Source organism: Schistocerca serialis, chromosome 4 (genome assembly GCF_023864345.2).
Source record: "Schistocerca serialis cubense isolate TAMUIC-IGC-003099 chromosome 4, iqSchSeri2.2, whole genome shotgun sequence".
Classification (NCBI taxonomy): Eukaryota; Metazoa; Arthropoda; class Insecta; order Orthoptera; family Acrididae; genus Schistocerca; species Schistocerca serialis.
The window spans coordinates 269,764,379-269,792,352 of NC_064641.1; positions in this window are offsets into that span (position 1 = coordinate 269,764,379).

Genomic DNA, 27,974 nt, shown 5'->3' on the forward strand with positions numbered 1-27,974 from the left:
CGAGTCGGTGTGGCGTCAGCTGCCGTCGGCTGCATCGTCGTTTGGATCTGCTGCTGGCTAGAAGTCGCGCTGCACCTAGTCTTGTTTCTCCTTTCCCACGTCCCTCAGTTTAAGACGGGTACATGAAATGTCAAAATATAAGCATCAATGACAAGATAATTACTATTCTCATCCTGTGGAAAAGTTTATTAGTGTCCATTTCACTTGCATTCACACGGATGGAATTAGACTGTTTTTGGAGTATGTTCTGTATTTTGACACTGTTCAACACAATGTAGTGATTCGCATGTAAGTTTATAAAAATATGCACATTTTGAACACTGCACCGTGAATCATACAAGTGTCTGTAGTGTGCTTCGTTTACTTAGGCGGAATACAAATATTTTCGCGACGCGCTGCATAGCCAACGTTGCATTATTGTTTTGCTGCGCGGCTGACTGTACAGTCTGTCACATTAAATTTGGCAATCGGAGATGCTTCATATCAAACTACTAAAGGTCATCAGTTCAAATTAATTACTAATACAGTCAACAGTACTCAACGTTCATAGCGTTGCTGCTAACTTTGACACTCCAAGAGCGTTCATAAGGTTACGTGATCACAGTTTTTATCACTGTTCATCATTATTCACAATGTAAATCACAGTTCTTCACGCGTCCACTAGTTCCTGCGAAACACATTTCACTGTTCTGATTGCTATCAGTAGTTTTCCACAGTACTTAACAGACAATCTATATGCAAATGACACTTTTCAAGTAATGAGGTCTGATACACTTGCACTTAAGTTCATATTACCATGACTGAACAAAATTTAAAATTTTACGCTGTCACATGAACATGAGACAATATAAAACTTTCACAATCTGCTACATTATCTTGACTATGAGATCATTACTGAACTGTCCAGATAACAGTACATTTCCATTTTTATTACAGATACATATATTTATATTTTTTATTTTTTTTTTATTGGGATTGTTATTTACCGTTTTTGGGACAGATGTCCATGTTCGGTTTATCTAACAGGAATGTTGCTCATAAGAGCATTTTAAATGACTTCGTAATGAAACCGTGTACGTAAATCAGTACACATTCAGATTTCTCTTCACTAGTAGTGAAGCAGTTTATTTTATTTTTTATTTATTTATTTTTTTCTCAGTCACACAGCTCACACACCACCAACACTCACTACGTGTGTGGGACTACATGACTCGATCTTATGAAAATATTTTTGTTATATCCATTCTTACACTCGAACAAATATATTACTTGAGCATTTTAATCATTTCTATCCTACGTATAGGAAGGTAAAATTCCTCACATTTAATGCAACAACACTCAAGTGTTTATCAAGTTATTTATCCCTTTTAGAGTAAAAATACATTATTATGGGTTCCCTACTCGTTGTTCAAATAATTCAAGAACATTACAGTGTAATACTTGATATAAAAGCTTATAAACTAATACATACATAAGATTATCACATTATTACTGCTAATTATTTTACCATAAACATTATATTTACAGTTATGGGGTAGTGCACATGCACTTCTGATTGGTCCTTTGTATATTCCAACATTAAATTGGTTTTCCTATTGCAAATATTTTTTTAAGTCTTTATGACAATACAGTCCTTTCCTCTTTCCTGTAGTAGCATCCTCTAGTATATAGCACCCCTCATGTGGGATATTAGCTATTTTATATGGTCCTTCATACAGTAATTGCCATTTTTTATTTTTTTCTTGATTATCGATGCCTTGGGATGCGTCCTCAACAATACTAACTCATCGATACAATATTGTTGTGTCTTAGTAAGTTTTTTGTCAAACTTCACTTTGCGGAGCTCTGCTTGGCGATTTATATTCTGTAGAGCTGTATCTAGTTGCTTCTGATAAGTTAATTGCTCCTCTTCGATCTTCGGTATTGGATTAACCCATTCGTCCACTTCGTTTTTCTGTTGATTCATTAGTTCACTGGGCGTGAAACCAGTTGTCATATGTGGTATATTATTATACGTTTCCACGAAACTATTTAGGTATTCCACCCACTTAGTGTGCCTGTTGTGGGCGTACGTTCGGATGAACCGGTTGAGTTCCCTGAAAGTTCTTTCAACCGGGTTACTGCTCGGTGAAAACCTTGAAATTAGAACATGTTTGATGTTATATTCATCCATAAGGTTCTTCCACCTCTCTCCAGTAAAATACATGGCATTATCTGCTATGAAAATCGATGGGCACCCGACAGATTTGAGGTAATCGTTTGTCAATCTTTTTGCAATACTACTGGCAGTCGATGCACTAAGTGGGTACATTTTCATGTATTTTGAAAATAAATCATACACTGCAAGCACGTGTTTCACTCCTCCTCTGGCAGTTGGTAGGGGTCCTGCAATGTCGATGGCTGCAATCTGCCGCGGACATTTTGCAATAATAGGGTGTAGTTCAATATCTCTGCAATTATTGCTCAGTTTGACATTTTGGCATATTTTACAGGTTCTGATAAGTTCTTGAACTCTTCTTCTAAATTTGGGTAATAACAATACTGACTTATCTTCATAGTACACTTAATAATGCCGAAATGCCCCCATGCCCGATATGTTAACAAAATTAATCATCCAGCAGGTCTGATGGAATGCACACTCGCCATCTACTATTAGGATTGTCAGATTTGTAAAATAAAATGTCATTGTTCAACTGGTAATATTGGTGGAAAGCACTATCATCTTGCTGACACAATGCGTCCCTGATGTTCTTCCATATCGGATCCTTTTCTTGACATTGTTTTACCCTTTTCCACAACGCTAAATATTTTTGTCTATTAGCTTTGTCCTGTATAAGAAGAATTTTATATTCTGTAGAATATACCAGCTGCAAACGCTGGTAATCCTCGTGGTAGCCTAGATAATGCGTCGGCAATTACATTATCTGGTCCGTGGACATGTCTAATTTCAAAGTCATACTCTTGCAGGGCGAGAGTCCATCGAGCTAAGCGCCCGTGCAGTAATTTGCATGTTAACATGAAACTCAGAGCTTGGTCGTCACTTAAAACATTGACATGTTTCCCGTAAACAAAGTATCTAAATTTTTTAAAGGCAAATACTACGGTAAGTGCCTCAAGTTCGGTCACAGTGTAGGATCGTTCACATTTGGTTAGGATCCTACTTGCAAATCCAATCATCTTGACTTCTAGCTTGTTGTTGATGTTTTCTGTTTGAAACAGGCATGCTCCGATCCCATAATATGATGCATCTGTTGCAATTAAGAAATCCTTTGAGATATCTGGCTGATGTAAAATTGGTGCATTGATAAGTGCCTCTTTGATACTGTCAAAGTCTTCTTTTCATTTCGATATCCACCACCATTGTGCGTTTTTCTTTAGCAAACTCAATAACACTTCACTGTTAAGCTGTTGAGCTGTTAAAAATCTTCTGAAGAAAGATGCTAAGCCAATGAAACTTTTAAGTTGCTTCTTCGTGCGTGGGTACGGAAAATTTGCAATTGCCTCCATTTTGCTAGGGTCTGGTTTTATACCTTGTGGCGATATTACATGACCAAGGAATTTTATTTCCTCCTTAGCAAACTTGGATTTTTTTTTAAATTTACTGTTACTCCTCTTGCTAGAAACTTGTCTAGCACATTTTGTATTAAATCAAGGTGTTCTTCCCAGGTATTTGTTGCAAGCAATAGGTCATCAACATATGCTGTGACTCGATCTAATAACTGGGGTCCTAGTACATGATCCAACGCTGCTATGAACACACCGGCACTAATATTTAATGCAAAGGGAAGAACACGAAACTGATAGCTTCGGCCTCCAAACACAAAGGCGGTATATTGCCTGGATTCTTCTGATAAGAGGATTGGCCAAAATGAAGAACGCAAATCGAGTGAGGTTAGATATTTCTTGCCAAAAAACTTCTGGATTTGTTCGTCTAAATCTTCAGGTCTCGTTCGCACTGGCACTGTAATCTTATTGATGTCTCGTGCGTCGAGAACTAAGCGTATACTTTTATCTGCTTTGGTTATTGCTAATAGGGGACTGCTATATGGCGAATTAGATGTTTCAATAATGCCCCAATCCACCATTTTTCGGATTTCTTTCATCCCTTTGTTTTCCTAGTCCAGGGGAACGAGTAAGATGCTCTGCAGTAGGTCTTTTGCGGATATACTTTCGTATTATACTGGTAATGTTTTATGATTCCAGGGCATTCAGTGAATACTTCGAGGTATCCGGATAATAATTCTGTTAATTGTCTAGCCTCTGAAGCATTAATGCAAGTTGCCTCCTGTACTTTCTCTTCTATTGTTGTGACGATGTCACTCAGGTTGCTGGGTGCATCATTATTTCGATTTTTGTGACACATCTGTGGGTGCTTATGATCCAACACTAACAACTTCTGTTTGCTGACAGAAAGATTCATTTTTCTCATCAGCGGAAGGTTCGCACCGAACTCAGGATACAGTATTAATGTTATGGGTCCTGTAGGTACTTAAGGGCACATGTCCCACAGGCGAGATCAATTACAGCTTCCCTTTCCCGAAGGAACTCAAGACCCAGAAGCACCAGTGCTGACAAGTTATCCATTAGTAGGAACGTGCAGAATAAGCGATTATTTCCCAAGGAAACTTCCACCTGTGTCTGGTATTTTATACTCTGTGCCTTTTTTCCCAATGCCCCTATAACCTTACAATTTGCAACTGGCAAAATCGGCAATCTCCTTATCTCCGATACCTTCTTGAAAAACTGCGCATTCATAACTGATACGTTCGCACCTGTGTCAAGCAGTATAGTAGTTGCCACACCATTTACAGCTCCGGTGACACTTGCTTGGATATTTTCCCTTTGTGGCTTTTCAGAGGCAGCAGGTTTCTGATATAGCTCATCTCCGATCCTGTTGCCATCCTGATGCCGTATCATGTTTATTTTTTGTTCCGTCGACATATTGCCTTCATTGTTGGCCTCGGTCACCTGGCGAAGGCCTACAGCGACCGAAATTAGTTTGTTGGCTTCTGAATGTTTTGTTTTGTTTCCGAAGGTACCTCCACTATTCTAAAATTTTGTGAGTTTTCAGTCGGAGGAGGCCTGCTTGGATCCCACCACGGTGGATATTGGTTGCTTGGTATAGGTATAGCCTGTACATAATTTATTGGCTGACCTGAATTGATAGAATTTTGCTGCGGCTGCCAATGACTAGGCCCTGGCTGTCGCCAATATTCACTGTCACCCCGCATATTTTTAGGCTTGTTTTTATATGGACTGTCTGACCTGTTGTCATTTCGTCTCTTTCGGTTGCTATTGTTATTGTTTGGGTTTTCATTGTGGTATGGCCTCTGATTACCATTCGGTCGTTGGTGTTCTTCGGCCTCTTGATGATTACTGTTATTATTATTAGGATAACCAAAAGTTTGGTTGTAGGCTTTCCTACTACTATTATTATTATTGTATTTTCCGTTACTATAAGCTTTACTTTTATTTTTCTTTGGACTACCTTCGCCCCTATTTCCATTATTTCCATTCCATGAATTTTTTCTATTAGGACTATTATTATTGCTGATCATGTCAGAATTTTTTCTGGTGTCTTCTTGCACTAGATCCAGAGAATCAATTACAGACAGAAATTCTTTCAGATTGGTGTCTGTAACATTAAATAATTTTTCTCAGATATCTATGGGTAATCTAGCTTTTAACACTCGCAATAAGTCTCTGGTGGTTACTGGCTCATCCCAGTACTGGGTCATGTTAATATATTTTTCAAAGTACTTTCTTAAGGAACCTGACTTCCGATTGTACATTTCTGCATTGTAAATAATTTTACGGAGTCGCTCTTGAGTAGACGCTGACCAGAATTCATCAAGGAACGTCTTCTCAAAGTCGTGGAAAGTCTTGCAAGTTTCTGCTGCATTTAATACCCAGAGCGACGCATCACCAGAAATATGTGAAACCACAAACTGTATTTTCTGTTCTTCCGACCATGATTTTGGAAGAACACTTTTGAAGTTTCGAATGAAAACTACTGGATGTATGTTTTTCTTGCTTTCTTTGTTAAATATTGGAAACTGTCTATGCTTAATCAGGCTTTCTTCATGCATCAAAGTAGTTAAGTGCATGGAATTGCTATTATTCGCAGGTGGTGTGGTTACTTTATTACAAGTACATTCTATTCCACTATTATTGTTTCTTAGTGTCACATATTGCTCTGGTAACATCGGTTGATTACCAAAATTTGGTCTTCCTTGTGGTGCATTAATATTCGCTGTCAGATTATCTGCGATTTTTTGCCTGTCAGTACCAGTGTTGTCATTACTGCATACTGTCAGATTTTCAAAGTTTTGATTTTCAGAGCTCAGCACCCTGGCTACTTCTGTTTGGACTTGCTTTCGGATTTCCGAGGGAATGTCCTCCTGCGGTAGCCAAGGCTTTGAATTGGTTCTCTAGCCTATCTGCTTCAGTTTGAAGACTATTGACCTGAACTGGAATGTTTGTTAAGGGTTCAATAGTGGTTTTTACTGCATCGATCTCCTGCTTAAAATGGGTAGTAATAGCATTATCAAGATCGACCAACACTTGATTGATCCTACGGACAATTTCTTTATCTCTTTCCAGAAAAATGTTGTTTATATTTTCCATAAATTTCTTTTCCTTTTCTTGGTCCCTGAGCTCCTGTTGCTGTTTTTCTATAAGCTTTTCCTGTCTACGTTTTTCCTTTTCCTGCTGACGTTGTCTTTCACGCTCCTGCTCTTTAAGCTCGCGTTGTTTTTCAAGCTCCTACTCTTTAATGGTAAACTTTTCAAATAATGCTGTTAGCATATCCTGTATGGACATAGCTTGAGCATTGCTAACTTCTGCCCCTTGCCCAGAAGAAATATTGTCATTAATTCCTAAATGGTTGAATGCGGGAGTGTCTGTTTGTTTTGGCAACTCCTCGGTTTTACTATCACTCGGGACATCAGTTTCTAAATTATCATTCATAATTAAATTTTCTAATAATCCGACAGAAATATGGGTAGATTGTTCTATCTGAGACTCTGATGTCATCTCTGCATCAGTATGATCATTCAGTTTATTTTTCTTTTGTTTAACCGTTCTATCTCCAATATAGCACAACAAATATATAAATCACTGACAAGCACCAATTGACACAAAATAATCTTATAACTAACACATATACACAAATAACACTTAAAAATATTATTCTCGCAGCCAGAATATTCAATTAATACTACTTATGGCTACAGGTACTGATTTGAAATTGAAATTGCACACAGTGGTTTTTGGCAGTGTGCTACTATGTAATTACAGAACATTAACATCTGTTCCTACCTGGATTGATTGAGAGTGGTAGAGTGCACTGCTTATGTGAAGTTACTGTTGGTGCATCGCAAACACAGATTCGTACAGCAGTGCAGTAGGAAGATTCAATGCTCAAGAAACAAATAAATAAACGATAATTAATAGTTTGTTTTGGTACTCCGTATCTGTAATAGATCACAATTTCAATTATTAAAATGAATAAATGTGCATTGGTGGCCCCACATTGGGCGCCAGTGTGGCATTCGCTGTGTTATTCAGTGGTTTGGTATTTAACTAAGTTGTAAATGAAAATGATAATCTTATTTTATTAGACTGAGTAATTACTACATAATTTTTCTCCCGGCTAAAGATTTGGTCAAGTTGCTAAAGAACTAAAAGTTAACGTCGTGTTAAAGTGTTGTCTGTAAGTTGTGTAAGTGTCGCTAAATCACAATTCATACAACAGATTCTATACAATTATGGATTATGATGGAAACAGTTATCTTCAGCAAAATGATAATTGAAACCACTGAATATCAGCCGTGCACAACACTGACGTATGTTACCTGAAACAATATTCTTCGCAACTCGTGCATAATTAATTTCGGCTCCATGCATCAGCTAGAAAAGTTTCTTATAACGATCGTGCTATGAGTACTGTTTTTAAAGAACCAATGTGATTCGAATTATTTTCATTCAAATGAGTTCGAGACCACCGGTGCACATTTATTTTTACACATTTGTATTACATTCGGAATTTATGTCTGCAGAGTTGCGTGATTTGAATTTACTGCTGAGACAATTGTTAAGATGGCGGCAGACAATTGATAGAGACTTTCTATTGTTAGAGCAAATAAGTATATTAAATGCTTATTAAACTTTACAGAAACTCTACTTTCGTATTGTGCCCTATTTGGACTTCATCAAGCAAACATTTGATTTGTTTCTAAGGAATACACAGACAAAAACGCGATACAAATCGCTATCATCAATGGCTGCGCTCGTTGCAGCGGAAAGAAATACTTAACACAGATAATGCTTACTGAGAGAGGAATTAAAGTTACAAATAACTATTCACTCATGTTTATAATAATAATGAACTCTATTTTCAAGTAATAATTAACAAATAATTACAATTTCTTAACAGATCTCAGTTCGATATGCGTCCGCAACTTACAAGAGCCAACCAACGAAAGGTAAAAACAAAGGAAGACAAACGCAGATCATAAAAGAAAATTACAATTATCATTGTCTTTGTATGATACGCATCGATATGTCCAATTAAATCATAGAATATTAAATAAATAATTAATATTTATAAGTTTTCACTGTTTTTTCGTATGTCGAATAGATAATGTTTATAACTGTTAGAGGCATAATTTCTTCTCGTTACACTGTAGCCAAAAATTTATCACGGTGATGCTACACCTCACAGTCCATAAAGACAGTACTGATCATTCATCACAGTAGTAATTGCAGGTTTTTTTTTCTTAGAGTCTGAGCAGTAAAATAAAATGCACACGGAAGTAGTAGATTTCCATGCAGTCTTGAAGAAGTAGTGTAGTCCTTCCAACGGAAAGACAGTGCTAATTCTTGACAGGCAGTCAGGTAATGGGCCACTACAGAGCAAACCCACAGCTGAGTCAGACGAAGTTTGGAAGAATATTGGTTGGTAGGTCATTACAGAGCAGACCCACTGTAGTCCTGGTAGAGATTGTGGTATTGGTGGGCCACCAAAGGTGCAGACCCACTGTAGTCCTTGCAGAGATAATGGTATTAGTGGGCCACCAAAGGTGCAGGCCCACTGTAGTCCTTGTAGAAATGGCCAGCAGCCATCTGTTATGACGGTACTGTGTAAATTGTCTGTTTAGGTTTTTATGTTGGTAACGCCACTGTATGGAAATAACTGACTGTGCTGTGTGCAGCCTGTGGCTTGTTGGCATTGTTGGAATATTCGCTATTGTAGTGTTGGGCAGTTGGATGTGAACAGCGCGTAGCGTTGCGCAGTTGGAGGTGAGCCGCCAACAGTGGTGGATGTGGTGCGAGAGATGCCAGAGTTCTGAGAGGTTACTAATGTTCAAAAGTCATCATATATAAATTTGTCAATTCATGACATCCACCTTTACAAATTTCCTTTTTCTGGCGGACACACATCCAGTTCGTCCGCTCAAAACTCTGGCATCTCTCTAACCACATCCACCACTGTTGGCGGTTCACCTCCAACTGCACAACGCTACACGCTGTTCACATCTAACTGCCCAACACTACACAAGTGAATATTCCAACAATGAGTCCAACCAGCCACAGACTGTACACAGCACAGTCAGTGATTTTCATACAGAGCGCTATGTGGCATTACAACATAAAAACCTAAACAGCCTACTTACAGACTGATAAGATAACACAACATTTTAGCTACTCTGTGGAAATGATTAGAAGTGCGGGAGTATGTTGCCAGAGGTTTCCCAGATGTCCACAGAAAGTTGGACGTCACATGGAGTGAGTTCAGGTTTGGTCCCGCAATAAGAGGCAGTTGAAGGAAAGGGTAAAGACAGTGTGTTTCTGAATTACCGAGCAGTGACGGTGCTCTGCGGTGGACTTATTCATTACAACATCGCCCAGAGACAGCATATGGATGACTCCCCACACAGGGAAGAGTCATCGGGGAACTGAAACAAGGACGAAGTGTGACGAGTTTGATATTGCTCACACCACTGTTTCACGTACATGGGGAGCGTTCCAAACCACAGGCACCTCTGCCCAAAGGAAATGAGATTGTTGACCTAGGTCAACTTACCAGCAGACGGCCGCTACATTGTGCAACAGGCAAGTAGGGGCCAACGTCAAAAATAGGGTGCAATTGAAAGTATATTTACACTGAGGCACCAAAGAAATTGATATAGGTATGCGTATTCAAATACTGAGATATGTTAACAGGCGAAATACGGCGCTGCTGTCGACAACGCCTATATAAGACAACAAGTGTCTGGAGCAGTTGTTACATCGGTTATTGCTGCTACAATGGCAGGTTATCAAGATTTTAGTCAGTCGGCGCACAAGCGATGGGACACAGCATCTCCGAGGTAGCAATCAAGTGGTGATTTTCCCGTACGACCACTTCACGAGTGTACCGTGAATATCAGGAATCCGGTAAAACATCCGACATCGCTGCTGCCGGAAAAGATCCTAAAAGAGCGGGAGCAACGACGACTGGAGAGAATCGTTCAACGTGACGGAAGTGCAACCCTCCCGCAAATTGCTGCAGATTTCAATGCTGGGCCATCAACAATTGTCAGCGTGAGAACCATTCAATGAAACATCATCGATATGGGCTTTCGGAGCCGAAGGACCACTCGTGTACCTGGGTGACTGCACGACACAAAGCTTTACGCCTCGCCTGGGCCCATCAACATCGACACTGGACTGTTGATGTCTGGAAACATTTGCCTGGTCGGACGAGTCTCGTTTCAAATTGAATCGAGCGGATGGATGTGTACAGGTATGGAAACAACCTCATGAATCCATAGATCCTGCATGTCAGCAGGGGACTGTTCAAGCTGGTGGAGGCTCTATAATCGTGTGGGGCGTGTGCAGATGGAGTGATATGGGACCCATGATACCATCCTGTTTCATCACCTATACCCGTTGATACCCATTGTGCGTTCCGACGGACTTGAGCACTTCCAGTAGAAAAATGCGACCCCACCACAAGTCCAGAATTGCTACGTAGTGGTTCCAGGGACACTTTTCTGAGTTTAAACACCTTCACTGGCCACCAAACTCCCCAGACTAAAACATTATGGAGCATATCTGGGATGCCTTGCAACGTGCTGTTCAGAAGAGATCTCCACCTCCTCGTTCTCTTACGGATTTATGGACAGCCCTATAGAATTCATGGTGTCAGTTCCCTGCAGTACTACTTCAGACATTAGTTGAGTCCGTGCCACGTCTTGTTGCAGCACTCCTGCGTGCTTGCGGGGACCCTACACGATTTTAGGCAGGTGTACCAGTTTCTTTGGATCTTCAGTGTAATACCACTGCAAGGTACAAAGTCTCGCACTCCACAATGTCGAGGTGACTGCATGGGGCTGGTCTCTTTGCTCGACGACCAGTACACTGCGTTCCGTTGACACCCGAACATCGTTTGCGACGGTGCCGGAGCACAAGGACTGGGTCAGCGAGGACTGGGGTCCCGTGCTGTTCTCGGACGACTGCAGGTTCAGACGGAGTAGTGATTCTGGAACTACCCTCATATGGCGATCGATGGAACACATTATGCTTCCAGAAACATTGTGGCTCATGATTGTTTTGATCTTCCAGGTATTATGATGTGGGGAGGCACAATGTTGTATGAGCGTACTGATCCCAAATCCGTGAACATGATAGAGTCACCGGTCAACGTTATCGGTACACTGTACTCCTCCACAAGTGAGTCTTTTCAGGGGTGCACTCGGCCCTGACTTCATTTATTACGGATGACAATTGTCGCGAATAGTAGAAGATAGTGTCGCGAATAGTAGAAGATGGTGTCGCAAATAGTAGAAGATAGAATTAAAATCATGTAGGCTGTAGGCTGGAAAATTATTGCTACAGATCAAGCGAGGCGGACGTGACCAGACTATCTCATGTGTAATGTGTAATGTGTACTCGACTAACAAGAGCGGAGTATGCAGTATCACGAGGCTCAAACACAGTTAGTGGCAACCCGTGGACACAGCAAACAGTGGAGAATGGCTAGTTCATCACGTAGGCATCACATGCTGCCGCGTGACTAGCCTACTCAGGGCTCAAAGTTCGGGGTGCTAGAACCTTCTAGAACCTTCTAGAACAAGTGGTGCCGGGTGCACTAACCCCTATAAAAGCGGATAGCCGCTAGATCGAAGGACAGTGATGGAGTGAGGTACTTAGGAAGCTGGTCCACGTCAGTCTGCGTCGGGATGCTGCAAGAGTTGCAGGAGAGCATTGAGCACAGCAACAAGTAGGGACTTAGGCTGAATCGACACAGCTGACACTTAGTCTGGTGCGCTCGCCTCTGCTGTATTAGGACTTAGGTTTGGGAAGTTAGGGATGGCAACTGCATAGCCAGATAGACAATCATTGGAGACTGTATATAGAACCTTATTTAAATCACAAGTGCCAGGGGTACTTCCAGTATAATCGTTCTATACATCGAGTGTTCATATATGAAAGCTTCCCTAAGATCCTATCCGAGTTCCGTACTCTAGCTCACCTTGCAGCCTTCTCTACAACGGAGCAGTGAGGAGTTGGCGGCCCACACCACCGAGACCTCATGCCAAGTAAGTTCTCTGACGCGCACCAACGCAGTCCTTCCACTCCCTCTCAGGACACGTCAGTAGGACACGACAGAGGTTTAGACCATTTTTCTGGTGCCAGGTGTGGGGTATAGGTGAGGTATCTACGGGTGAAGAAGCGACAGTATAGAGTACTGGAATAGGCAGAGGGGCGTTAAGCAGCACCAGCATCACAGAACGAGAGGGTCGACACATCGCGCCGTCGCAGAACGAGAGGGTCGACACATCGCGCCGTCGCAGAACGAGAGGGTCGACACATCGCGCCGTCGCAGAACGAGAGGGTCGACACATCGCGCCGTCGCAGAACGAGAGGGTCGACACATCGCGCAGCTGCGGAGCCAGAGGGTCGACGCAGCGCACCGTCGCGGGTCCAGGGGGTCGCCGCGGCACGTCAAAGCAGAAGGTGCTGATTCACGCCAACGCAGCACCAGCGTCGCATCGCGCCGCCGCCGGGGTAGAGAGGCGCTGGTCCGCGCCGTCCCAGCAGCTGCACCGTCTCGCACCGCGCTCATCTCGAGCGGGTCTACGCGCCGCCACCGCGACGCGCCACATTCAGCACCAGCCAGCAGGAGTCAAGGTTAGTGGAGATGTCAACCTCCAATGAAGTAGACTCGGGCGAAGGCCCGCAGACACTCTCCAGTGTAAGCAGGCTATATTTAAGTTATAGTGAGGCTACCAAGTTGGTACCCCATAAATTTGATGGGGACAGAGAAAGATTGTCCGAATTTATTGATAATTGCGATAATGCGTACCATTTAGTGAACCCTAGTTATAAGCAAGTGTTTCTGAAGTTCATTATTGGTCAGATAACGGGCTCACCCCGCAGTAAACTGTTGGTTAGGGATCATACAGAGACTTGGTCTGCCGTGAGGTCTATATTGTTGGAAAATTATGAGAGCAAACGCACAATTGACTACTATGCTTGTACTATGTTTAATAGTAGGCAGGGAAACGGTGAAAGTGTGGGTCAATGGGGCTCTCGCGTTGATTCTATGCAGTTCCACTTTCGAGAGGCAATGAAGAGGGTCATGGATGAGGACGAGATTGCAGGATGCAATGCGCTGATAGGGAAGCTAGGACGGGCCGTGTTCATACAGGGATTATACGACGAGAGAATAAAAACAGTAATACGGGCACAAGGCGAACGGATAACCTTGTCAGAGGCTATTGACTTATCCGCAACGGAGGAATGTGCGATAACGTCCGAGCGAGATAAACGCCGAGTGGCGACTGCAAGCAGGACAGGACGGAAAAATAGTATGAAATGCTTTAGTTGCGGAAAAGAAGGGCATGTAGCGCGTGAATGTAGAACAAAGTATACCGTCCGAAAAACAGACGTGGTAAAGGGCGGCCCCCAGGGGACAGACCGAAATCGATTACCAGTCAAGGAAATTGACGTGCGGGAATTTAGGGGAAATGGGGGACGAGCTCAGTGTCCTCCACCCGTACGGTGTACAGCATGTAACCTACCGGGACACACACCCCCGTGTACCAAAGCCAAACCAGTGACATGCTTCACGTGTCACCGACACGGACACTATGCTCGAGATTGCCACGAAAGTAAATGGGTTAACATCCGTGGGAAGAATATGCAGGGAAACGAGAAGAGGGCGTAATGCCGCAGTTCCATTACGCTGCGTCAGGAATAATAAGAGCTGCCGAATGCACGGGCAAAAATGACTATATATGTGTGAGGAGCAAAGATGTAAAAGGAACTGAGACGAGATTACTAATAGATAGTGGGGCCCACATTAACCTCATTAAATCCAGGGTTTTGCGGGATGGTGTAAAGAAGGAAACCGACAGGGCAGTGACAATAAAGAGTATCGTCAATGAAGAGGTCAGGACGGAGGGTCCTGTATTAATCGAATTAAGTAGCGGTATAGGAAGAAAATGGGTTACTCAGTTTCAAGTTGTAAATGAATGTCTTGATCTGCCGTTTGATGGGTTACTTGGACGGGAGTTCCTGGACGAACATAAAGTCGTGCTGGATTATGGGCGACGGAGAATGTATGTGCAAGACGAATGGGTAGAATTACGAGAAGCGTGCGAAGAGGACACTGCAAATCGATTAGTTGCGCAAAGTGGTAAGATTGGGACGGAGGTAAGAACCAGTTACGCAGATGTAGCGCGAGGAGATAAGGCGCCGGTCGAGGTTACGACGCGCGCGCGGGCAGTCGCTGGGAAACAAATAAGAGATAGCGGTCCAAGTTATACAGACAGTAAGGGTGGCGGTTACTCCAAATACCCGACGAGGCGAGACAGCCGAGTGCCGGTTGCGCCAACTTGTAAGAATTGTGCGACGCCAGATGACAGTGAAGTTATTCCAAACGAAGAGCTGCCAGAACGAGCAAAGAAGCCCTGTAATATCATGACGAGTAGGCGTGACAAGTCGCTAGCCCCGGAGGATCTGGAAGAAGTCAGGATAGGACCCCGGGAAGAGAGGTTTATAAGAGTCCGCGTGACGCGAAAAATAGGTAGGGAGGCAGTAATTCCCAAACAAGAGATTAGGCCAGGGGTCTATATACCAGAAGCCATAGTGGCCGTCCAAGATGGAACATGTATAACGAGCGTAATGAATACCCGAACCCAAGAAGTGCGGTTTAGGGTGCCGGAAGTACTAGCAGAAGAGGTCCCACCGCCCAGTAGCTACAAAGTTAGACGTGCACCCCAGAACAGGAGGATCGAGAGAAAAACGCGGCAAAAGTTGTTAACGGAAAATATGCGTATAGACCACTTAAATCGGGAGGAGCACAACGCCATACGGGAATTGTGCTTGGCGTATAACGACGTGTTTCACTTACCAGGGGACGTGCTCACCTACACTACCGTAGTGAAGCACCAGATCCCACTAACGCCGGAAGCTGAAGGGACAGTTATAAATCAAAGACCGTATCGCATCCCACAAGCTCAGCAGGATGCACTGCAAACGGAAATTCAGGGCATGTTGAGAGACGGCATAATCTCGCCGAGTACCAGTCCATTTAATTTCCCCTTGTTATTATTGCCAAAGAAACTTGATGCTAGTGGTAAACCCAAATGGAGAGTAGTTGTTGATTATAGGAAACTAAATGATGTCTCGATAAATATGGTTTACCCGTTACCTAGAATTGACGAAATTCTAGATAGCCTAGGAAAGGCAAAATATTTTTCAACGTTAGATCTCGCGAAGGGATACTACCAAGTATTAATAGATGAGAAGGATCGAAAAAAAACGGCATTTAGTACGCCGACGGGACATTACGAATATAATAGAATGGCCATGGGCTTAAAAACGGCCCCATCTACATTTCAACGGCTAATGAACACCGTGCTGACGGGCGTGCAAGGGAATAAAGTGTTCATTTATCTAGATGACATCGTCATCGTAGGTGCGTCGCTTGAGGAGCATAACGCACGCCTTGAAGAAGTATTTGAACATTTAAGAAAAGCGAACCTGAAGTTGCAGGTCGACAAATGCGAATTCTTGCGGACAGAAGTTACGTTCTTAGGACACGTTTTAACGGCAGAAGGTTTGAAACCCGATCCCACGAAAGTAACGGCAATAGAAAATTACCCGCCGCCAAAGACAACTACGGAATTGAAATGTTACCTGGGAATGGTCGGATATTACCGACGGTTTCTGAGCAATTTTAGTAAAATTGCCAAGCCTCTACATGAACTACTAAAAAAGGGAGTTCCGTACGAATGGGGCGAAGTGCAACAGGAAGCTTTCCAGACCTTGAAAGAGAAGTTAACCAAACCTCCAATACTACAGTACCCGGATTTCACTAAGGAATTTTTGGTAACCACAGACGCCAGCAAATACGCGGTAGGAGCGTATCTGAGTCAAGGTCCTATAGGAAAAGATTTACCGGTTGCGTATATATCGCGCACTCTCAATAAAGCAGAGATAAACTATAGTACAATAGAGCGAGAGTTAACTGCTATAGTGTGGGCTGTTAAATATTTTCGTCCTGATCTGTTTGGGAGGAAATTCAAAATACTCACGGACCACAAACCCCTGATGTGGTTAGGCAGTATCACAGATCCATCGTCTCGATTAATGAAACTTCGGCTAAAATTGGAGGAATATGATTACCAAATCCTGTACAAGGAAGGGAAACAAAACCGCGTAGCTGATGCATTATCACGGATTCGGAGTGTACAAGACAGCGATAAGGAAGTACCGCAGGATAGCGGGAGGCAAGGAGAAATAAAGGCGGACGCCGCGCAGCGGGACGAGAACCGAGAAGTAGATAACGAGGCAGCGACAGAAGCAGTAGCGACAGCTGAGATAACAGACCCCGAGGAAACAGCTGACGCGACCGAGATAAGTGAAGACGGAGCCGCACCGCCGATAAACGAAGAAGACGTTCTAAGCGCAGAGGACAAATTGGAAATCCTAAAACAGATGCACATATCTCCCATAGGAGGCCATCAGGGAATGGGAAGAACATATGCGCGAATAAAGCAGTACTGTACCTGGCCGGGTATGAAAGCCGATATAGAAAAATTCATAAGAATGTGTGAAAGTTGTCAAAAGAATAAGATAACCCAAGCAAAAACGAAGCAACCGATGGAACTAACGCCGACTCCCGAATTCGTATTTGAGCGATGTGACATCGATATAGTAGGTCCCTTACCAGTTACCCGAGTTGGCCACAAGTATATTTTGACCTTTCAAGACTCTCTTACGAAGTTTGTAATAGCTGAACCGATACCTCGACAGGACGCGGATACAGTCGCTCGAAAGTTAGTAGAAAACATTATTTTGAAGTTCGGCGTTCCGACCGCCCTGTTAAGTGACATGGGGAGTAATTTTATTGGTGATACGATGAGACGAGTCTGCAAATTACTGAGAATTGAGAAGATACAAACAACGGCGTATCATCCGCAGTCGAACGGAGCATTAGAACGTACGCACCGCACGCTAACAGAGATGTTACGACATTACGTGAACCGGGACCAGACGGATTGGGACGAATGGGTATCGTTCGCATGTTTTGTGTACAACACAACACCACACAGTACCACGGGATACACTCCATTCCAGTTATTCTTCGGCAGGAAGTGTAATCTGCCAGGGTGGTTACAGAAGAAGCCAGCCAACGTGATCTACAATTATGATGATTACGTGACGGAAATCCGACAGCGACTGCAGTTAGTACACCAAGAGGCCCGTAAGGCAACACAGGAAAGCAAAATCAGGAATAAAAGCGATTACGATAAAACACAGAACCCGAGGGAATTTAAAAAAGACGATCGCGTATTACTGTATGATGAAAGCGTGCGTCGGGGACGCTCAAGGAAGTTAGACAGCCAGTGGCGAGGACCGTTTACGGTAGTAGATGTACAGGGACCGAACGTGATAATTAGACTGAAAGGAAATAAATGTATAAAAGTGCACGCGAATAGACTGAAGGAATTTTACTAAGCAGGCAAGAATATCTTTTAGTTGTTCGTGGTAGAGGAAGTGAACAGATTGCAGGCGATAGCAAAACAGGAGAGTGGCACGTGCGTTTCTATTACAGATGCCACTGATGAGGGCGTTGTGGATGACAGCGATATTCGGGAGTATATGGCAGATCGGACTCGCAGGACGCGAGGCAAACCCACAAGATGTAAGAGTGCAAAAATTCCAGTCTGCACCAGGAATGTATTACGACAACCAGGGCAGTGTGAAACTATACAGCACAACGTGGAGAGTGGTGACCTATTTCAACCTCAAGGAATTGCATGACAAATTTGAAGAGACGCAGGTGGGGGCCAATAGAGCGATAGCACATTATATAAGTACGATGAATCAAGCAAAGTTAGATGCCGGAGAATGTGAAAATGTACAACAAACTGTAAAATGGCAGGTGGGAGAGATTTCTAAATCAAAGGACTTGATTGACCAGTTGGCTGGACATGAACGGCCCAGAACCAAAAGGGGGATATTGAACTTTCTTGGGGTAACAAGCAAGGTATTGTTCGGTACACTAGATGAGGATGATGCGGAATTCTTTAAAGCTAAGATAGATGTTTTAGAGGAACAGCAAAGGGAATTATTGCGATTGTCCAAGGAACAAGTAACCATTGTGAGGGCGTCACTGACGGGGGTGAACCAAACAATTAATGCAGTCACCAGGAATACTCAAATAATTGAGGATGGGATAAGGAAATAGAGTAAACATGTCAAGGATTACGAAAATAGTACCAACAGGAAGATACAACACACCCTGATTGTTTTGACTATTACGGAACAACTGATGCAAATCTCTAATATGTTCAATGAGCTCGAAAGGGAATATGATCTATTGATCTCTGCCATAGTTAATGCGCAGAAAGGGCTATTGGAACCACACTTGATTAACCCTGTACAAGTAGTCACGTATCTCGAACTGATAAAGGAGGACTTAAAAGACAAGAAATTTCCCGTTGAACTCACGAAGGACCAAGGGTATCTGTTACTTCGTATAATAGATATAGATGTAGTTCTTGCCGGCAATACCTTAAGTTATGTACTAAATATACCTTTAGTAGATAGTAGTGTATACACTTTATATAGAATATGGCCATTACCCACAGAATATGATGCAACTAAGAAGTTATTTGCGTATATCGAGCCTGAACGAAACTTTCTACTTATTGACGATGCGAAACGACAGTACGCACTACTGTCTCGGGACCAATTGCAGTGTAAAACGGTTACGGCGAGAAATCAAATTTGTAAACAACGGTTCGTTCTGATGTCGACCTATGATCACGAGCGATGTGAAGCTCGAATGCTACAGCCTATAAGGGAAATTCCGAAAGATTGCAATCAAAAGTATGTCATACTGAACGAAAGTATCTGGACGCAGATACAGGACAATGAGTGGCTGTATGTCGCTCCCAAGGATGAAGGACTGACAATATTATGTAACGGATTACCCCCAAACGACCTTATTGTAAGGGGTACCGGAAAGTTAACCTTTACGAGTCAGTGTAAAGGATACGGTGCGCAGGTCATGTTACAAGCTGACCATATAATTAGTACTAATGTAAGTAAGAATGATATAGTACCTATGCTAAACTTAAATATAGATTGCTGTATCATAGACGAAACAAAGCAAGAGGTCACACGTATACCTATAGATTTACCCTTAGAACATATTGTTAGACACTTAGATGACCTCTAGGTAGCCAGTCACAAAGTGGATGAACTGCAGAGTGAAATAGAATATCAGCAGCGAACCACCTTTAGTGGATGGTCTAAGAGCGTATATTCCGTATGGGGGTATACGGGTTCAGTAGTGTTAGTTGTCTTAATTATATCATGTTGTTTATGCATCTATTGTAAGTGTTGCCGTATGTGTGGCAAAAGATTGTGTGAAATCGGAGGACATTGTTGCGCTAAAGTGTGTGTGACAAATACAGTGGTAGCGGATGGCCGCTGGGAACGAAGTGTTCGGTACACCCCTGCCCGACAAACCGAGCACTGTGAAGCGGCAGCAGAAGGTGGAGAGTATGAATTAAGTTGTACACGTCGCACTCCTCTCTCCGATAGGGTACAATGGAGAGAACAGAGTCAAACACCACAACTCTCTGAGCCCCGTGCCAGAGCAATGGAGCTGTCAAGCCCCAAGACAGACAGGAGATAACACAATTGTATGTTTATTGATAATCTTACCCTCCTGATGTATCCTAAATTGATGACAAATCAGATCTTTTGTATGTGTATAAAACTCAAATGTGTACTTATGTATGTAACTATTCTGTATGCTCTTGGTAAAAATTTGCAGCATTTTTGAATATGTGACATGAATTTTGTTTGTTCTATGCACATTATGGACGGCACTCAACTGTATCTTATAACTTCTTGTGTTTTTTTATTTTTGTGCCATGTATTTTTCATGTTTATAACGTCAAGTCTTGATGGCAATAAAGACTGGTAAGTTTTACTGGCACCGCGAGTAGAAAACGAAAATTTTGTAATCTCGAGGGACCGAGCTTACAAAATTTTCCCCTGGGAATGGGGAGGTGTCGCGAATAGTAGAAGATGGTGTCGCGAATAGTAGAAGATGGTGTCGCAAATAGTAGAAGATAGAATTAAAATCATGTAGGCTGTAGGCTGGAAAATTATTGCTACAGATCAAGCGAGGCGGACGTGACCAGACTATCTCATGTGTAATGTGTACTCGACTAACAAGAGCGGAGTATGCAGTATCACGAGGCTCAAACACAGTTAGTGGCAACCCGTGGACACAGCAAACAGTGGAGAATGGCTAGTTCATCACGTAGGCATCACATGCTGCCGCGTGACTAGCCTACTCAGGGCTCAAAGTTCGGGGTGCTAGAACCTTCTAGAACCTTCTAGAACAAGTGGTGCCGGGTGCACTAACCCCTATAAAAGCGGATAGCCGCTAGATCGAAGGACAGTGATGGAGTGAGGTACTTAGGAAGCCGGTCCACGTCAGTCTGCGTCGGGATGCTGCAAGAGTTGCAGGAGAGCATTGAGCACAGCAACAAGTAGGGACTTAGGCTGAATCGACACAGCTGACACTTAGTCTGGTGCGCTCGCCTCTGCTGTATTAGGACTTAGGTTTGGGAAGTTAGGGATGGCAACTGCATAGCCAGATAGACAATCATTGGAGACTGTATATAGAACCTTATTTAAATCACAAGTGCCAGGGGTACTTCCAGTATAATCGTTCTATACATCGAGTGTTCATATATGAAAGCTTCCCTAAGATCCTATCCGAGTTCCGTACTCTAGCTCACCTTGCAGCCTTCTCTACAACGGAGCAGTGAGGAGTTGGCGGCCCACACCACCGAGACCTCATGCCAAGTAAGTTCTCTGACGCGCACCAACGCAGTCCTTCCACTCCCTCTCAGGACACGTCAGTAGGACACGACACAATGCGCGACCGCACCAAGCAGCACAGGCGGAGGAGCTCATGAAACGAGAGGGTATTCGGCGAGTGGACCGGCCTGACCTTTCCTCCGACTTAAATCCTATCGATCACGTGTGGAATGCTTTGGAAGCACGTCCACTTTCACCAGTGACCATCCAGCAATTGTCAACCGCCATAGTTGACGAATGGAACGCCCTACCATCAGAACTCGTTACCAACCTTGTAGCCAGCATGAAAGCACGTTGCACACCATGCATTGCTTCCGTGGAGATCACACACAGTCATTTATTTTCGTCTCTTTGCGTATTCCTTTGCGTTATCTTCTGTACTAGACTGTGGCAGCTCTTTCCACGTATGGTCTAGATCCGTATAGATCGTGTCATAATGTCTCGTTCACACGAAGTCGCATGGATATCGCACCGGCCGACAGCTTCTCATCCGACAACATTAGTAGTGCTCCTCGATAGTAATTCTATTTATTACTACTAATTGCTCAACCTGTCCATCTACATCTCCCGCTTCACTCCGGTAGCCACTTACGACGTATGATCAAGTGGATACCGACGGAAGCTCCATCAAGCCGTTCCCAGATAATGCAGTTGTCTATAAGAAGGCAGCAACCCCAGACACTGCCCCCTTCCTTGTTCCATATGGGAATTATGCGTGGGAGGAATGGTTGTTGGTTTCCTCGGTATTTTAGTAGTAAACCCCCTGATGCATAGCGCCTCTCTTGTAGCGCCTGCCACTGGCGTCTGTTGAGCACCTCCACGCCGAGTAAACTATCGCTTGACGAAACGCGGTGCTCTTCGTTGGATATTCTCTCGCTATGTTTTCTATGAACCCAGACTGTTAATCACACCACACTGATGAGCAATATTAGAGAATCGGTCGAAGAAAAGTTTTGTATACCGATTATTTCGTGGATAAATTACGTTCTCTTGATATTGCTCCAATGAAGAGCCTGGCATTTGATTTTCCTACAGTTTGTTTTAAATAGTCATTACAGTCAGATCTTCTGGATGGTTATTCCTAGATATTTTACCGTAATTACTGTTTCCAATTTGTCGCCAGTAGTGTAATTGTGCAGAAGTAGTTTTCTTGGCCCGTTTACGAGGAATACGTCTGTCAGGGTCAACTGCCAGTCCCTGCAGAAATCATCGACCTTCTACATGTCTTCCAGCAGTTCGCAACAGTGTTCTGGTGTTGCGATCTTTTATAGACAACTGCATCATCTGCGAACGGCTTCATGGATATTCAGTCGTTATCCATTTGATCAGGTGTGATAACACTTCATACTGGGTCTTAATAATTACTGAAGGAGCAAGAAATTATCAGGCGGCTTGTTTGGGGATATCTCTAGCGTCCAGTTTATCTTACCTTTGCATTTGCGTTGTATACGGATATCTGGTTCTCTCAGAAAGCGGTCAGTACTAATGTATACTGTGAGAACAGCTACCGAAATAGTTCTGTTGTACATGTAGTTTTGCGAGTTCCGATGTTGTTATACGGTTTTCCCTCATATCACAAGTACACGGTGGAGGCCTACAAATTCGTTTGTAAGTTCTTCGTAGTACGAAAGAATCTGAATTTTCATCCTATGTAGGTGCAAATGATATCCGCCGTACGCCAACCTGACGTGTAGTATGGTTGTGATGTTTGACGGTATGCTTGGGTTTACTGAAGCGCAGTTCCTATCGACTTTTCAGAGATTTGCCACATCTATTTCCGCTCCTGAAAGGTTTGCTTCTTTGATCCAGCATTGAACTCACAGAGGCTTGTGTTCATACTAGAGATGACACACCGGTCTTCTCTAAGTCATTATAAGTGTGTGATCGGAGTCTACAAGGCCGGCTTAAGAGATTGATACACACCACAGACACCAGATGTTTTCCAGCATCCATTGGAAAGCTGAGAGTGCTTTCAAGAAACAACGCCTCACAGAGTAGTGCTATTGGTGGGAGCAGGAAACGTCCAATTGAAATGCTTGTATTCTCCTCCTGCCTGTTGAAACAATTTCATGCTGCAGTTTTCAGCCTGCAAAATGGCTGGCCGACAGCACTTCGTGTTGCAAGTGCTAAGTATACCAGAGTGTAAAACTTAAGGACGAAAGTAACTTTCGCATGTTGTGTAACTGCCACGTAAGACAGCTTGACGAACATTGAAACAAACATAAAAAGAACTACTACAGCTACGGTAACTGATGCAAACATGCAATGAGGCAAACAGAAGTGGCACTTTTATTCAAAGCCCAATAATTGCACTCAAGTCATGACGATTCTTGATGGCCCCTGACGTTACAAAAGGTGGGACAGTGTTCTTATGGGGGTGTGTGATCACAACGGACGGTAGTGCATGTTCTGCAACGATCTCTCATCCTGACCATAAGGTTGGTAAGAAATTATTGCGGATAGGGTGTTTTCCTGCCCCATCAGTGGGTTTGACAACTGCTAGAAGGACCTTTGTGCTTGTACAGTGCGGCAATGTCTTCCCAACGCATCCCACAAGTGCTCAACGGGATTTAAGTCGGGGGAAGAGAGTAATAAATGAGTAGATTGAGCGCACTTGCAGATAATTTAATGACATTTTCCATTTTGTTATAAATGGCTAGATTGAGCACACTAGCCACTTACTTACTCAAATTTTTATATAAACACAAAAATAAAAAAAGACACTTCAAAAATTTTCAATCAAAATTCTATGCTGTGAATCGTATGTCAAATTCTGCAGCCCAAAAGAATAAAAAAGAGCCCCAAAAAGCTACATAACGAACTCCTGATCATGAAATTCGTTATCATTATTTTTAGTCTTTTTCATTCCTTTATATTTTAGTTTAATGTCACCATCTTTAAAAAATTGGAAGTCCCAGTTAGTTATTATTTTATTGAACCTTTCTGACAAAATAATTTTAAATTTATTATCAAGCTTGAGAGAAATTTTCTCTCCATATCTAGTTTTTAAACGTTTGCAATCAGTAATGTAATACCACTCATTTACCTCAAGCTCACAAATCTTTCTAAACAAATTACAATTGCTTGCTTTATTTAAATTCTTCAGTAGAGCGTCCATTTATGTAGAACAAAATTTTAATAAGCTTTTAAATTTTTAATCTTTATAAATATGACTAATGTGTGGGATGAATTTAAATTTGACATCCTTGTCGAGAGAAACAATAATCCAAGAGAAAAACTAGTTGAGTGTATTACTTGCAAAGAACATTTTAAACCATCATTAATTATAGAACAATTGTCAAGTCAGATTCATATTGAATGTGTTAGTGTATTAAAGAGAATTTATGGAGAAGAATACATGAGGTACTTTGATAGCTATGAGGAAGCTGATATAGAAATATGGGATGAAATAGAAAAGTCTGATTCTCTCTTTTCTATGACTGTAAAGCAAATAGTGGCTATAGTGCCTATTCATAATCTCTCTACAAAATTACAAAAATATTTGAAAGATTATTCTTAATTTTTAAAAGTTTCTCACTCTATAACAAAAAGTTTGCTGATATAGAAAAAACAAAATGCAACTAAGTACTTTATACTGTTTGTATAAAGAATGTGGTATGAACTATATTTTTTAATTAGAAGAGATTCAATAACCATGAGGCACAGTATAAAAATTTTCTAGAACCAATCTTTTATCATACTGATATGAAAATTCTTTCTTAAACTGTTTATTAACCTTATCATTGATTTGCAATTCAACTTTTGAATATTCTTGTAATTTAGAGTGAAGCCCTTTACCTTCATCTCTGTCTTTTTATCATTTTTCTCATAGTAGTTGAAGGCCAATCTGCAATCCAGTTATTTCCCAGTTCATCAGTCCATTTGCCTAATATGCAGCCTGTTTCCACAGTATTTTCACCATCACCAATATATACTACATAATCAGTATCAAAATAGATAACAGATTCTCCTAATTTATCTAACATATCATATAATCTGAGTCTTGCATTTTATGTAGTGAATGCATCTATGAAAATATTTGTGGCTGCATTATTTTCCACATAATAATCCTTGAAATTATATCTCATCTGAACCATCTGCTCTGTAATAAAACTGATATCTAAGTTATCTAATCAGTCATCCATATCTCATAAAAGTGTTGTAAATTGGTTACATATTCTGTTTGACTCATATTTTGCCCTTGCCAAAATTTTCTCCATAATGAATTAAGACATATCTTAGCAACAGTTTATTTTCCCGGATTTTTCTTTATTCTGTTACGATCCAAGTCAATATCCAACTTCTCTTTAACTGTTTTGATATACTCTTCATCAGACTCGAAATTATGTGATCTGGTTTCGAGTTTTATTTTCAGAAAGTCTTTTATATAATTTTTTAACAACTTGTTGCTTTTGTTTCTGAAATCGCATACTTCATAGACTTCTAAAACTTTATATCCTTTTTCCATGGATAACTTTACTTTCTCTGTCACCTAACTTCCAATTAAACTTCTTTTGTCATCACTGTGATTGCACTTATCTATTTTTTCTTGAGCGCATTTGACACACAAAGGAAATAACAGTTTTTTTTGTTTTTATCGATTTGCATATGTACAAGCAAAACTGGGTGATACAATCCTCTAGGAGCCAATACTCTACATTTTATTAAACCATACCAATTTTTGGAATCATATTTTGGTCTATATATTTTTCTTGGATGTTTTTCAGGATAGAAGTCATGAAATTGCACAGTAGGATAAAGACTAAATATGTCAATATATTTTATTTTTGAGCTAACACCATCCGCTTTAGCTCTTAATTTTATTGCATTTGTTTGGTCACCATAAAGAGTGTCTCTTGGATTCAACAGTTCAACAATTTCAGGCAAATGTATTAATTTCTTAACCTTTTATACTCTGCTGAGTTCAGCCAATCACATTCCCACATCTCTACCAGATTGTATACAGCATTTCGTATTTCTGCACTTCTTCCCAAAGTCTTTTGATAAAGGCCATCCATCGTCTCCTTACCTTTATTGTTAATCGTTTCACTTTTGAAACATTTTTACATCCAAGCCAATAACAGCCATGGTATCGATAAACAGTATTAGTTTCGTTATCAAACCCATCTACTTTTGCACCAGCTATTCTTACTTTGCCGCCATTAAGAGCATGTTGAATGTTGTCACTGTTTCACCAAGCTATGGATTCTTTACTATTATTCTCTTTCTGTTCTTTATCCAACACAGCGATTGTATTTTTCGGTAAATATTTAGATCAGTAAATAGCCATGCAAACTCCAGTGGTGCTTAAATAACAAAATGGATCAATATGAGCTGTCTCTAGGCTAACTATTTTCTCAGTTCCAAACAGCCTCTTCTCAATATATCTCCATCAGAATTATAGTACTCGTTAATTTCTTTCCTCATGTTAAACACATAATTTTCTTTAAAACTGGAGCTATGCCATTTGAGAAATGTTTCTCTATCTTTTGGCTTCATAGAGTCAACACAGTAATATTCAGTATCAGCAATCAGCCCTATGCATTTTTCATAAAATAAATGTGGGAAGTAGCCTTTCTTCAATTCTTTCAAATCAAAAGTTTTTGGATAGCTAGTGAGTGGTCCTTCGATAAAGTTACTGCTGTCTATAATTTTTATGCCTAACTGTTTGATCTCCAATAACATCAGTTGAGTTCCTGTGTAGATGGTAGTATATGGTCTTATTGTATTTTCAACACAGTACTTCGAAATGAATTGGGAATTGTAACCTTTTGCATATTGACCTATGAATGTGTGATAACTGTTCTTTTCAGATATCATCCACCTACAGAATTCATCATTAGTCTTAAATTTATAAACAGTATCGCCTTTAAAATTGTGATCAATTACGAGATTTGTGTTCCAGTTTCTTGAGTTGCTTCATAATCACACCACATGTATCTCTCAGTGTAGGTACAATTCACTTTCCTAGGGAAGCCTTTTTTACAACATTTAAACTCTTTACTGGCAACTATTTTATTACATTCAAAGCACTGGTAAACACAAAAATCTTTGAATTCTCCATTAACATAGCAACCTTCTTTACTACACTTTGGACAACCTTGCACTATAAAATCCTCACCAAATCTTCTTCAACAGATGCCACCTTTTTGTAATACAGGTTGCATATAACATTTATGATTTCCAATTTCCACTACCTGTTTACAATTTCTGCAAAGTTCAAAGCCACATTTATGTTCTTTAGACCTCAAACAAATCTTTTTGCATCCCTCACACTTGTAAGCTGTATCACAAACGTTTTGGTGATTGTTCAAACATTCTTCATTATAACAGTATCTATTGCATTTCTCACAATAAATCATATTTTCTTCACTTTCATGTTCTGGATTTTCACGTAATGTGCACACTTTCCTCTCTGTTTGACATTTGTGAGCATTCTTGTTGTTATATGGCTTATTACATTTATCACAGAAATACACTGATCCTAGGAAAGCTGTCATACTGTTAATAACATCAAAATGGTTGTGACCTTTATACAGATAAATCGTAATTTCTTTCTCAAC